The sequence below is a fragment of the Aquarana catesbeiana genome, linkage group LG02 (genome assembly GCF_042186555.1).
Source record: "Aquarana catesbeiana isolate 2022-GZ linkage group LG02, ASM4218655v1, whole genome shotgun sequence".
In the NCBI taxonomy this organism is placed as follows: Eukaryota; Metazoa; Chordata; class Amphibia; order Anura; family Ranidae; genus Aquarana; species Aquarana catesbeiana.
The window spans coordinates 685,804,239-685,819,637 of record NC_133325.1 but is presented as its reverse complement, the minus strand read 5'-3'; the positions used below and the strand labels follow the sequence as shown (position 1 = coordinate 685,819,637).

General features: G+C 46.6%; 1 long non-coding RNA gene across 1 annotated transcript in view; it reads right to left on the bottom strand.

The window, feature by feature from the left end:
* Positions 1-312: 312 nt before the first annotated feature.
* The window catches only part of LOC141129033 (uncharacterized), a 98,135-nt gene continuing 83,048 nt past the window's right edge, over positions 313-15,399 (bottom strand). The window contains exon 3 of the long non-coding RNA XR_012241762.1: positions 313-479. This is a non-coding gene — a long non-coding RNA (uncharacterized lncRNA). The remainder of the gene's footprint in view (positions 480-15,399) is intronic.

Sequence of the window (15,399 nt, the reverse complement as noted above, 5' to 3'; positions counted from 1 at the left end):
GAATGTACCAAGTTGATCGATCAACTTGGGTACAACCAGCCTGCCAGATTCTCTTGCGATTATCGCTAGCAGCTGCTATAGCTGTTACTGTCTTTAACAATTGGTTATGACCAGTCAGTTTTATTAATATATCACTGCAGAGATTGCCCTCATGTACTGTACATAAACTCTCATATCTAGGAATGAAATAGCATGGCAAACATGAAAAATATTGAAATGTAAGTTGGGAAGCATCTGATTAAGAAAATCATTAAATAATATCAGTAAATTAACACTATTTATTGTCAAAAATACATAAACATCTTATGCCCGAGCAGGTGGCAAGGGCTGAGAGGAGCCCTACATTTTTTGACTTTACCATCTGACAGCGGTTCTTTGTGTAGGTGAAAGAAGTGACAGACATTCTGTAATTATTGACGTCTTTATGGATATGGTACCAGACAGATTTTGTAAGAGTTCATTCTTGCTTTGGCCACTCACTGTAAAACAATAAAAATGATTGAGAATTAAACATCTTGCGCAACTCCCAGGGAGATTGATTGTTCAGTGTATGGGGTCTATTTGTTCCCCAGTAACTCAGGATTTTTGTCATCATTTTATAAAAAAAACACATTTTATAAAAAAACAAATCACATGGCTGAAAATATAAATCTTTGTTTTAAAGCTTTATAAATTAAGCATAATGTTGGATCAGTCACACCATAAGACCTGCTGTTCACCAAAACTCCTTGAATTTGCTTTCTAGTCTAGAACATCGTATTACTTATTATAGTAATATTCTAGAGCATCTTATTATAGAGTTGAAGAAAATACCTTGATCTTTAATATCCAGTCACTACAGTATGAACAAATGCCTCTGAGACCTGCAGACTAGTTTTTTTGGCTTCTATGCACACGGCTCATTTTTAACTCATTTTAGGATTCCGTACTAAAACTATCTAGTCTCGTGTAGTGCTAGCCCCACAGGAGCCGCTTGGTAATTTGGATTCTCTGATCTGGGCCCTGAATCCAAGAATAATCTCAGCTCCTCAGACACACCTGTTTGAATGAAAGTTACTGCAAGCACTAATAAGAACACAAGTATGGATACCTTTAACTCAGCTGTGAATTAACACCAGGTAATAGACACATGACTGTTTAGTAGTAAATTAATTCAATGTATTGGAAAGGGTTTGAATAAATGGTGGTTTGAACATAAATGAACACACAGAAGGTAGGTTCAGAAATAGTCTGCTAGACAATATGATCACTATGCCATGGAAACGTAGAATTCTTATGCCCTGTACACACGGTCGGACTTTGTTCGGACATTCCGACAACAAAATCCTAGGATTTTTTCCGACGGATGTTGGCTCAAACTTGTCTTGCATACACACGGTCACACAAAGTTGTCGGAAAATCCGATCGTTCTAAACGCGGTGACGTAAAACACGTACGTCGGGACTATAAACGGGGCAGTGGCCAATAGCTTTCATCTCTTTATTTATTCTGAGCATGCGTGGCACTTTGTCCGTCGGATTTGTGTACACACGATCGGAATTTCCGACAACGGATTTTGTTGTCGGAAAATTTTATATCCTGCTCTCAAACTTTGTGTGTCGGAAAATCCGATGGAAAATGTGTGATGGAGCCTACACACGGTCGGAATTTCCGACAACAAGGTCCTATCACACATTTTCCGTCGGAAAATCCGACCGTGTGTACGGGGCATTAGAGTTCTGCATCACTAGACTGGGATTAATCATGAACCACCAAAGTCAGCAGTAAACAGTGCATATATGTGAATAGTAATATTATAACTAGAGTGCACAATAGGAGAATGGCTAGGATATAGTGCAATATCCCCTGAGAGGTACCTCTTAGCATAAGCAATGCGTGAAGGCCCCTGTGTAGCGTAGGGACAGTCTTTAGTCCTAACTCTTTAGCGTTGAGGCCTAGTTGTAACATTAGCACTCATGAGAATAGTCCCAGTCAAGCCTGCAGGCAGCAGTGAGGCTACCAGATGGCTGTATGGTCAGTTCCTAATGGCCACTTTCACACAATCGGTCCAAACAGGTCTGCTTGTCCGTTTTTCAGGCAGACCCAATCAGACCCTCCATTCTCCTCTATGGGTAGTCAGATGTAAACTGACTTGTGTCGGTTTACACCCGGCTACCTCCGATCCAGTAGAAACAAACAACTGGGGATACATTCCAGTCCATCTGGCCGGATCGGAGGGCAGTTGGGTGTAAACGGACAACTGGTCCATTTACACTTGACTGGCCATAGAGCAGAGCGTGCTGTGTCCGTGTCTGCATAAGCAGAGCGGACACAGACCTGTCACCTGGCAGCTCCTTTCAGCTCAGCAGGGGATCAACTGACAAATCCCTTGCTGAGAAAACCAGATCCGGCCTATATGAAAGGGGCCACAGGGCCCAGTCTCTCTAGCAACAGATAGTTAATTTCCCACAGCAGCAACACACCAGTCCCAGTGGTATTGAAGCACACTATCCCGTCATACACAGCCATTAGTCCTACCTCTACTCTGCACCCAAGTCACTCTGGCTGTCAACATCCCCAAACTCAATGCTCTGGATCCCGCTCAGGCCGCAAATATGCAACAGTGATGGTGCACACTGGACAGCGATGTGCACTCCCCGGTCTCCCTCATGGCAAGAGGACGCTGTATCTTGGACAGCCTGAGAAAATGCAGCTCCTTCCCCTCCTTCTGGCAATCTTTCTCAAGGAAATGCCGTCAAAAGCTCTTTTTTTACAGTGGAGTCTCTATCATCTGGACTAAAGTTCCCACAGTGCAGTGCTGCCTTACTCATTCTATTGAAATTGTACTGCTGAGCAGCTCCCTCCTCTTGCTGATATAGCTGTTAACCAGTTCAGCACCAGAGGGGAGCAGCTACAGAGAGCAGCTGCGGCCAGTATTTCTCTCACTCGCCATTATTTATCTGGCTAAACTTAAAACTGTTCCCACTCACCTTCTAACACCTATATTAACTACTATCAACAACTGCGGGGAGAGGAAGGAGCGCAGATAATGGATGGCCCATAGTAAGCCTATGCGTGACGTAACCATTCAGGCAGACATTGCCGAAGTGATGTAGCCAGCACTGGTTGACACATGGGAGATCACATTATTGGACTAGAGCTCTATGAGAGTAGAAAAGTATATGCATCTTTTTTTCTACAGGGTAGTTAGCAGTGGGGGTGGGAGCAGCTTTAAGATTCAATTTTTTTGACCCGGAATTCTACTGTAAATCTGCTACATATCAAGCAAATTGTCCGGCTGCAAAATCTTCTGTCCATTCTATGGCAGAAATATTTCCCTGTCTGTTTTAGCATGCTAGAGAATATCAAACAATCTAAAAAAATGTATTACATGCGCTAACAACAGCATGCAGCATTCAAGAGGCATACTGTACTTTAACATTTCTCCTTAGTTTACCCTTAAACTAATTGTTACTTTTTTTTTTCTTTTTCTTTGATAAACAATGCTCCATTCTTGAAGAGACAATGTTCTCTTTCACACAAGTCTCGGAACATCTGACTGTGCTGTGTTTAATATACTTCCAGACCATGTTCTGCTTGATTAACCTGTCACTTTTAATAAAGCTGAACTACAAGCAAGAAACTTAGGGTCCATGAACATAGACTACTACATTTTTTATGTCTAGAGTAAACTTTTGGGCGCTGTCCTCAAAAACATTTGCATTCAGGAAATAGTCAGCCTCTCTATCTTACAGAAAAAAAAATACAGGACTTTTAAGGTACCATTCCATTCGTTAATTATTTAAAAATCATAGTTTTTTTTGTCTATTTAAAACTTCAAGATAAGATATTGTATGCTGTTCATTATATAAACATACCCCCGAAGGAGCTGATTTTGTTTGTTTGGTCCGTTACTCTCCCTCTCAAACCCAAAGAACTGTCCCAGCCCCTCTGGCATACCTAGCAATGTGATTAATGGACTAACCCAGTAATACTGTAACACAAAAACTCAGTTCTGCTTTCTCAAGTTTACTTGGACCAGAAAAAAGTTTAAAGTAATATTAGTCAGCCAAGTCCTGTATAAGTAGCCAGGACTTGGTTGAAACAGTTCCCAAAACAGTCAATAACACTATGCAACAATAAAAGAATAATACCAACATACACAGATTAAATGGGCTCCCCAAACAAGCTATTGATTGATGTAGAATACTATGGCTAAAGGGCAGGGCTTTTTTTCTCGGAGAATAGGTGCAGGAACTCCCCCGTCTGAGTCATCCCTTGTCTCTGCCCTCTACCCACCTCTGACCACCATCCCTTGAATCCATCCACTACCCACCTACCAGTGCTGCCCCTTTTAGAGAATACAGAACCAAGTATCATTTTGTGGTGCTAAATTATTTGTATGGAACATGTTAATGATAAAAAGAAAAGCAGTAAAATAGATCGCCTGCAGCCAGCAACAATAGAATCCCAGCAATAGATCCCCACACAACAATAGACTCTCCCAGCAACAATGGACTCCACCCCAGATCCTCCAGCAGCCAGTAAAAATAGACCTCTCCCTCCACAGTAGTTCTCTTCCAGCAACATAAGACCCCACCCCAGTAACAATAGATTCCCCATCAGCAACAATAGACCCTCACACAAAATCAGATCCCCACCAGTGACAATAGATCACCCAGCAGCCAACATCAATAGACACTCCAGCATACCCCACACCCCATGCTATTACATACATTCAGTGCTGGAGGTGCCGGAACTGCGTTCCCCCACGTTCCCGCTGAAAAAAAGCCCTGCTAAAGGGGAACCCCAGGCCAGCCTATAGTACCTCCAATATACGCACAATGAAGTAATACAAACACCAGTGGCGTGTCCCCTTTAAGAGCAACAACAATAATGTTCCAGGAGCAAAGCTTTGTGCTTGTTCTCTTCACCGGCATGTAGGAGCTCTGTGGACAAGGGTCCCTCAATGTAACGGTGATGAGAAGGAATGTAAAATAGCTGGTGCCGTGATATAGCACTCCTCTACGTGATCTGGATAACAGGTGTCTGTGCACAGTATTCAGGTATGGTGTTTTATGGAAGGCAATAAGATTCCTGGGCAAAGCCCCCTCACCAATCCTGTACGTATTCAGCGGTCCTCCAAAGAGCGATCAACCGATTCTCCTGGCTGCAGATGTGTCGCGATGGCTTACAGTCTCTGACCCGTTGAATCGTCCGATTCCGTGACATTCCGCACTGCTGCGGAATGTCCTTCTGGAAGCATGCAAGTTCTGTTCCTCTGGGCCGGAGTTGCAAACTGTGTGCCACTTGGTAGGCCGCAATCTCCTCACACAGCAACAGAGGGTTGCTCTCCCGATGGGTTCCAGGAAACAAAGCCTCTCGGCCTGGTCCGCCCTGTGCTTTTTATGGTCTCTCCCACAATCCTCTTGACTCTCTGCAGTGCAGCCTGGGATTTGCAGTCCTGCCCCCTTACACAGTCAAGCTGTCTTGTGCTGGGACTTCATATTCCACACTTCTTTGCTGCTGTTCCCTGATGATTGGCTCTCAGTCTCTTCCAATAGGGAGCCTACAAAGTAAACAGTTCCGTGTGCCTGTGTATGTGAGAGGAGAGGAAGGGGGTGGGGGGGAGCCCACGCAGCTGCTAGTAGGCAGCTCTCTCCCTCATGGATTTAATCAGCCTGGAGAGGTACCTGCTACAAACATATTAGGAATAGATGGTTTTTACACGTCAGATATCCCAACACGTTAAAATACAGATCACTAATTAATACATATTTCCGTAATAGATGCGTATCAGGATATCAAGCTTCAATGCGTTTCTTGGGTCAACGCCTGATGAAGGAATACACTATATTAACCACTTAAGGACTAGCCTCGTTTTGGATTTTAGGTGTTTACATGTTTAAAACAGGTTTTTTTGCTAGAAAATTACTTAGAACCCCAAACATTATATATTGTTTTTTTTTTCTAACATCCTAGAGAATAAAATAGCGGTCATTGCAATACTTTTTTTTGCACTGTATTTGTGGTCTTATAAGCGCACTTTTTTTGGAAAAAAATCACTTTTTTGAATAAAAAAAATAAGACAACAGTAAAGTTAGCCCAATTTTTTTTATATTGTGAAATATAATGTTACGTCAAGTAAATTGATACCCAACATGTCACGCTTCAATATTGCGCCCGCTCGTGGAATGGCGTCAAACTTTTACCCTTAAAAATCTCCATAGGCGACATTTAAAAAATTCTACAGGTTGCATGTTTTGCACTGTTTTTTAAAAAAAAAAATTTGGATCACTTTTATTCCTATTACAAGGAATGTAAACATCCCTTGTAAAAGAAAAAGGCATGACAGGCCCTCTTAGATATGAGATCTGGGGTCAAAAAGTCCTCAGATCTCATATTTGGACTAAAATGCAAAAAAAAAAAAAAGTTGTTTGAAAAAATTACATAAAAAAAAAATATGCCTTTAAGACATATGGGCGGAGCTGACGTCATGACGTCACTTCCGCCTTCCTATGGTATGGAGACGGGTGGCAGCCATCTTAGCCTCACTCCTCTCCATTAGGGATGAGCCGAACACCCCCCGGTTCGGTTCGCACCAGAACCTGCGAACGGAGCAAAAATTTGCACGAACGTTAGAACCCCATTGACGTCTATGGGACTCGAACGTTCGAAATCAAAAGTGCTCATTTTAAAGGCTAATTTGCATGGTATTGTTCTAAAAAGGGTTTGGGGACCCGGGTCCTGCCCCAGGGGACATGTATCAATGCAAAAAAACTTTTAAAAACGGCCGTTTTTTTGGGAGCAGTGATTTTAATGATGCTTAAAGTTAAAAAACAAAAGTGAAATATTCCTTTAAATATCGTACCTGGGGGGTGTCTATAGTATGCCTGTAAAGTGGCGCGTGTTTCCCGTGCTTAGAACAGTCCCTGCACAAAATGTCATTTTTAAAGAAAAAAAAGTAATTTAAAACTGCTTGCGGCTTTAATGTAATGTTGGGTCCTGGCAATATGGATGAAAATCAGTGAGACAAACAGCATGGGTACCCCCCAGTCCATTACCAGGCCCTTTGGGTCTTGTATGGATATTAAGGGGAACCCCACACCTAAATTTAAAAAAGGAAAGGCGTGGGGCCACCAGGCCCTATATACTCTTAACAGCAGTATACAGGCGGTGCAAACAAGACAGGGACTGTAGGTTTGTTGTTAAGTAGAATCTGTTTGTAATTTTGAACTGGTACATTTTTAACGTGTTTAGCTCCAGCCAAAAAATCTATTTTAAGCTTTTTGGAAAACATAGGGAAGGGTTATCACCCCTGTGACATTTGTTTTGCTGTCTGTGCTCCTCTTCAGAAGATTTCACCTCACTTTTTGTCCCAATGACAAATGTTTTTTGAAAACGTGGGTTTTTTTGTGAAACAAGGATTGGTGATAAAGCATCAGTGGAAAGGAGAAACGTTTTTCCCATATTAACTCTTACAGGAGAGAATTTCCCTTCCTAGGGGTAGATTTCATCTCACTTCCTGTTGTCTCCTTCCGTTTGCAAGTAGGAGTCATTTGTAAGTTGGATGTTTGAAAGTAGGGGCCTGCCCTATATACTCAGCAGAAATTTGGGCCTTAGGTGTTGTTGTGGCCACAACACTGTAAGCCCTCACAGGGCCCTGCTGTGAAATATTAGATCAAGAATTGTAATTACATGCCCCTGTTGAACAGGGGCAGAAAAATTGGGCCTTTGGTTATGATGGTGCTAGTACCACAATACTGTTAGTCCTCACTCGCTCTTGGTGGGCGCAGAAACGGGTCCTGCTGTGAAATATTAGATCAAAAATTGTAATTACATGCCCCTGTTGAACAGGGGCTGAAAAATTGGGCCTTAGGCACTGGTTCTGGTGCCACAACATTGCAACCCCTCACAGATACTCTAGTTGGAACGCAGAAACGAGCCCTGCTGCAAAGTATTGCATGAAAAATTGTAATTACACGCCCTTGTTAAACAGGGGCTGAAAAATTGGGCCTTAGGCACTGGTGCTGGTGCCACAACACTGCAACCCCTCACAGATAGTCTAGTTGGAACGCAGAAACGAGCCCTGCTGCAAAGTATTGCATCAAAAATTGTAATTACACGCCCCTGTTAAACAGGGGCTAAAAAATTGGGCCTTAGGCACTGGTGGTGGCGCCCAGAACCAAAAATGTTCTTACAAGCTATCAGCGTGATCATTGAGGAGGAAGAGGATAATTACTCAGGATAGTCACTCAGCATCAGCATAGGCAGTCTTTGAAGGGATCTGAGATATCAAAAAAAATTATTCGGTTACATCAGCATCAGGTGCTTGGTAGCTGGTGGTGATCCAAGACTGATTCATTTTTATGAAGGTCAGTCGATCAACTGAGTCGGTGGACAGACGCACCCTGTGATCGGTTACAAAGCCTCCAGCAGCACTGAATGTGCATTCCGAAAGAACACTGGATGCAGGGCAGGCCAGTAGCTCAATTGCATACTGTGCAAGCTCTGGCCAGTGATCCATCCTCAAGACCCAGTAACCCAGAGGATTTTCGGTGGGAAAGGTGTCCAAGTCAGATCTTCCCCCTAGGTATTCCTGCACCATGTAAAACAGATGCTGGCGATGGTAGCTGGAACCGAACATACCTTGGGGCTGCCAAAAAATTGTCTGAATGCATCGGTCAGACGGCCACCTTCTCCGCCGCTCCTTCTTTGACTGACCGAAGCCTCAGCAACACGTTGTCCAGAAACAGGAGTTTGTAACCTCCCAGTCTCTGGGAACGCGTTGCACAGACCTTTCTGCAAGGCCTCCCGAAGATGTGTCATCCTCTGCTCCCTCTGTGATGGCAAGATAAGATCCGCAACCTTACCCTTGTAACGTGGATCAAGGAGGGTTGCCAGCCAGCATTGGTCCTTCTCCTTGATACCACGAATACGAGGATCCTTACGCAGGCTTTGCAGGATCAGGAAGGCCATGCAGCGTAGGTTTGCTGAGGCATTCGGTCCGGAGTCCTCTAGGTCACTAAGGACGACATGGTCCGCAGCCACCTCCTCCCAGCCATGTACAAGTCCATGTGTTTCTTGGGACTGATCCCTTAAAGACTGCTGCTGATGCTGAGTGCCAGGCTTCACCTCCATACTGACACAATCCTCCTCCTCCTTGTCCTCGTCCTTTTCCTGTGTGACCGGCGGGCACGCAGGAACACTGTCTGGATAAAGGGGGCCTTGAGAGCTAAGAAAGTCCTCCTCTTCCTGCCTCTGTTCTGCCTCAAGTGCCCTGTCCATTATTCCACGCAGCGTGTGCTCCAACAGATGGACAAGGGGGACAGTGTCACTGATGCATGCACTGTCACTGCTCACCATCCTCGTGGCCTCCTCAAATGGTGACAGGACAGTGCATGCATCCCTGATCATGGCCCACTGACATGGAGAAAAAAAACAAGCTCCCCTGACCCTGTCCTGGTGCCATAATCGCACAGGTACTGATTGATGGCCCTCTTCTGCATGTGCAGCCGCTGCAGCATGGCCAAGGTTCCACCTGGTGGGCATGTCACAGATTAGGCGGTTCTTGGGCAGGTTAAACTCCTTTTGGAGGTCTGCCAGCCGAGCACTGGCATTATATGACCGGCGGAAATGCACACAGACTTTCCTAGCCTGCCTCAGGTCATCCTGTAAGCCTGGGTACCTGCCCAAGAACCGCTGCACCACCAAGTTAAGGACGTGAGCCAAACAGGGCACATGGGTCATTTGTCCCTGTTGGAGGGCAGAGAGGAGGTTGGTGCCATTGTCGCAAACCACAATTCCTGCCTTAAGTTAGCGTGGCGTCAACCACCTCTGAACCTGCCCTTGCAGAGCTGACAGAACCTCTGCCCCAGTGTGGCTCCTGTCCCCCAAGCACACCAGCTCAAGTACCGCATGGCATCTTTTGTCTTGCATACTTGCGTAGCCCCTTGAACGGCTATGGAGCACTGCTGGTTCCGAGGACAAAGCACAGGAAGAGGCCATGGAGGAAGAAGAAGAGGAGGGGGTAGAGGAGAGAGGTGTGTCACAATCATTAGTAGTGGCATTTTGGAGGCGTGGTGGCGGAACAACCTCCAACACTACTGCACCTTGTCCTGCATCCTTCCCAGCTGCCAGCAGAGTCACCCAATGCGCGGTGAAACTTAGGTAACGTCCCTGTCCATGCCTGCTGGACCATGAGTCAGTGGTGATATGCACCTTACCACTGACCGCCCTGTCCAGCGAGGCTAAGACATTGCCTTCCACATGCCGGTAGAGAGCCGGAATCACCTTCTGTGAGAAAAAGTGGCGTTTGGGTACCTGCCACTGAGGAACCGCACATTCCACAAACTCATGGAAGGGGGCAGAGTCTACCAACTGAAAAGGCAGCAGTTGAAGTGCTAGCAATTTTTCCAAGCTAGCATTCAACCGCTGGGCATGTGGATGACTGGGAGCGAACTTCTTTTGGCGGTGCAGCAGCTGGGGCAGGGAAATTTGCCTGGTACAATCTGACATCGGTGTACCGAAAGCAGATTGCCCACAAGTACTTGGCTGTGACTAATTCTACACCTTCATTCCTCTCAGTGCAGGTCTCAGAGAGAACTGAAGGTATAGTGGGGTTGGAGATCTCAGATGTTGAGGAGCAAGGAGAGGTCCTCTTTGTTCTTTGGTGTGGGTCTTTTAGATACGCTTGCCAACGAACTTCATTGCAGGTCAACATATGTCTGTTCAAGCATGTGGTGCCCAAGCGGGAGATGTTTTGGCCACGCGAGATACGCTTGAGACATATGTTGCAAATAGCAGCTGTGCGATCTGATGCACTCGTCTCAAAAAAGGCCCACACCAAAGAACTTTTGGAATAACGCACAGAGACAGCAGCGCCCTGCACATACGGAGCTTTGGGGTGTGATGCAGTCAGTGTGCTGCCCTTAGGCTGGCCGCTGGAGGGCATCCTGCCTCGTTGGTGATGTGCCTCCTCCTCCTCCTCCTCTCTCTTATCAGGCACCCACGTTGAGTCAGTGACCTCATCATCCCCTCCCTCCTCATCACTGGAGCAAACCTGGCAGTATGCTGCAGCAGGGGGAGCATGACTGCCAGATTGCTGTCCTTCTTGGGCACCCCCTCTGTCCATGCTCACGTTACTGCCTTCATCTAGCTCAGTATCATCATCAGAGCCTTCTAAACGCTGGGCATCCTCCTGGAGCATGTACCCAACACTGTGGTCAAACAGTTTGAGGGACTAGGGAAGGAGTCACTGATGCCATTGAGCCGAGGGAAGAGGCCGCGTTGGCAGCTGCTTTGCCAGACAAAGTACCCTGAGGGTGAGAGAGGATGAGGAGGATGAGGACGGCTTGGTCATCCACTCGACCAAGTCTTCCTCATGTTGCGGCTCAACGCGGCCAGCTGCTGAAAAAAAGGCCAAGCGTGTCCCACGGCCACGTGCTGATGAGGATGCACCATCTCCACGAACAGCACTGTTGCCTCTAGACACAGAGCCTGCTTTCCCTCTTTTATTGGCTTGTGACTGTCTGCCTCTCCTTGTTGACCTTCCAGACATACTAATGGCCTGAAGCTGCACTAAGCTGGGATATATATATATATATATATATATATATATATATATATATATATATATATATATATATATATTGATACTGCAGCTAGCAAAATCAACTGCCTGCCTGTAGTATGAGAACACCACCAACCTTCTACAGGTAGCTTTAGCTGAACACTGTGCAGAGCTTGCAAAAAACTAACTTGTAGCTTATTTAGCTGCCTGCGGTAGTGATAGGAACAGGAAAACACCACCAACCTTCTACAGGTAGCTTTAGGTGAACACTGTGCAGAGCTCACAAAAAACTAACTTGTAGCTTATTTAGCTGCCTGAGGTAGTGATAGGATCAGGAAAACACCACCAACCTTCGACAGGTAGCTTTAGGTGAACACTGTGCAGAGCTCACAAAAAACTAACTTGTAGCTTATTTAGCTGCCTGCGGTAGTGATAGGATCAGGAAAACACCACCAACCTTCTACAGGTAGCTTTAGCTGAACACTGTGCAGAGCTCGCAAAAAACTAACTTGTAGATTATTTAGCTGCCTGTGGTAGTGATAGGATCAGGAAAACACCACCAACCTTCGACAGGTAGCTTAACTGTGCAGAGCTTGCAAAAAACTAACTTGTAGCTTATTTAGCTGCCTGTGGTAGTGATAGGATCAGGAAAACACCACCAACCTTCTACAGGTAGCTTTAGCTGAACATTGTGCAGAGATCGCAAAAAACTAACTTGTAGCTTATTTAGCTGCCTGCGGTAGTGATAGGATCAGGAAAACACCACCAACCTTTGACAGGTAGCTTTAGGTGAACACTGTGCAGAGCTCGCAAAAAACTAACTTATAGCTTATTTAGCTGCCTGTGGTAGTGATAGGATCAGGAAAACACCACCAACCTTCTACAGGTAGCTTTAGCTGAACACTGTGCAGAGCTTGCAAAAAAATAACTTGTAGCTTATTTAGCTGCCTGCGGTAGGGATAGGAACAGGAAAACACCACCAACCTTCTACAGGTAGCTTTAGGTGAACACTGTGCAGAGCTCGCAAAAAACTAACTTGTAGCTTATTTAACTGCCTGCGGTAGTGATAGGATCAGGAAAACACCACCAACCTTCGACAGGTAGCTTTAGCTGAACACTGTGCAGAGCTCGCACTACACTAACTTGTAGTTTTAGCTGAACACTGTGAGGAGGACGCACTACACTAACTTGTAACTTTAGCTGAACATTGTTCAGAGGACGCACTACACTAACTTGTAGCTTTAGCTGAACACTGTTCAGAGGACGCACTACACTAACTTGTAGCTTTAGCTGAACATTGTGCAGAGGTCGCATTACACTAACGTGTAGTTTTAGCTGAACACTGTTCAGAGGACGCACTACACTAACTTGTAGCTTTAGCTGAACACTGTGCAGAGGTCGCACTACACTAACTTGTATTTTTAGCTGAACACTGTGAGGAGGACACACTACACTAACTTGTAGCTTTAGCTGAACACTGTGCAAAGGTTGCACTACACTAACTTGTAGTTTTAGCTGAACACTGTTCAGAGGATGCACTACACTAACTTTTAGCTTTAGCTGAACACTGTGCAGAGGTCGCACTACACTAACTTGTAGTTTTAGCTGAACACTGTGAGGAGGACACACTACACCAACTTGTAGCTTTAGCTGAACACTGTGAGGAGGACGCACTACCCTAACTTGTAGCTTTAGCTGAACACTGTGCAGAGGTCACACTAAACTAACTTGTGGCTTTAGCTGAACACTGTGAGGAGGACGCACTACCCTAACTTGTAGCTTTAGCTGAACACTGTGCAGGGGTCACACTAAACTAACTTGTAGCTTTAGCTGAACACTGTGAGGAGGACGCACTACACTAACTTGTAGCTTTAGCTGAACACTGTGCAGAGGTCGCACAACACTAACTTGTAGTTTTAGCTGAACACTGTGAGGAGGACGCACTACACTAACTTGTAACTTTAGCTGAACACTGTGCAGAGGTCGCACTACACTAACTTGCAGTTTTAGCTGAACACTGTGAGGGGGACGCACTACACTAACTTGTAGCTTTAGCTGAACACTGTGCAGAGGTCGCACTACACTAAATTGTAGTTTTAGCTGAACACTGTGAGGAGGACGCACTACACTAACTTGTAGCTTTAGCTGAACACTGTGCAGAGGTCGCACTACACTAACTTGTAGTTTTAGCTGAACACTGTGAGGAGGACACACTACACCAACTTGTAGCATTACCTAACACTGTGAGGAGGATGCACTACCCTAACTTTTAGCTTTAGCTGAACACTGTGCAGAGGTCACACTAAACTAACTCGTAGCTTTAACTGAACACTGTGAGGAGGACGCACTACACTAATGCCGCGTACACACGAGCGGACTTTCTATCCTACTTGGTCCGGCACACTTTCCGACGGACTTTGTCCGCCAGGTGCGCCGGACTTTAAAACAGACGGACTTGCCCACACACGCCGGGACTTTCCGGCGGGCTAAGTCCGCCCGTCTTTCCGACGGACTTTCGCCGGAGTTCCGGCGGACTTTCAGAATGAACGGACTTGCCCACACACGGACAAGTCCGTTCATTTTGAACGTGACTCAGGTGCGACGGGACTAGAAAAGGATGTCAATCTTGCCGCTTTTATCGGCGAGATTGACACCTTACTAGCCCCGTCGCGGGGCATACCAGGCCCTTAGGTCTGGTATGGATTATAAAGGGGAACCCCGCTACGCCGAAAAAACGGCGTGGGGTCCCCCTAAAATCCATACCAGACCCCGATCCGAGCACGCAGCCTGGCCGGTCAGGAAAGGGGGTGGGGACGAGCGAGCGCCCCCCCCCCTCCTGAACCGTACCAGGCCGCATGCCCTCAACATGGGGGTGGGTGCTTTGGGGGAGGGGGGCGCCCTGCGCCCCCCCCCCCAAAGCACCTTGTCCCCATGTTGATGAGGACAAGGGCCTCTTCCCGACAACCCTGGCCGTTGGTTGTCGGGGTCTGCGGGCGGGGGCTTATCGGAATCTGGGAGCCCCCTTTAATAAGGGGGCCCCCAGATCCCGGCCCCCCACCCTATGTAAATGAGTATGGGGTACATGGTACCCCTACCCATTTACCTAGGAAAAAAGTGTAAGTAATAAAACACACTACACAGGTTTTTAAAATATTTTATTAAACAGCTCCGGGGGGGGGGGATCTTCCTCCGGCTTCGGGGGTCTTCTTCCGGCTTCGGGGGTCCCTCCGCTTCATCTTCTCCCGGCGTCCGGTTGGTTCTTCTCCCGGTGTTCCAGTTCTTCGGCCGGCTCCTCTGCTGTCTTCAGGTAGCTCTCTTGCCAGCAGAGGTCCGGACTTCTGGGCTTCTGGGCTTCTGGGCTTCTGGGCTTCTTCTCTTCTCTTCTCCAGATGTTGACACGACGCTCTCTCCGGCTGGACTGCTCTCCGAGGGCTGCGTTGTGACTTATATAGGCGGAGACCCCGCCCCCTTTTGATGTCACAGTCCCTGGGCATGCTGGGACTGTGACGTTTTAGGGGGCGTGGTCACTGGGTGATGTTGACCACGCCCCCTAAAACGTCACAGTCCCAGCATGCCCAGGGACTGTGACATCAAAAGGGGGCGGGGTCTTCGCCTATATAAGTCACAACGCAGCCCTCGGAGAGCAGTCCAGCCGGAGAGAGCGTCGTGTCAACATCTGGAGAAGAGAAGAGAAGAAGCCCAGAAGCCCAGAAGCCCAGAAGTCCGGACCTCTGCTGGCAAGAGAGCTACCTGAAGACAGCAGAGGAGCCGGCCGAAGAACTGGAACACCGGGAGAAGAACCAACCGGACGCCGGGAGAAGATGAAGCGGAGGGACCCCCGAAGCCGG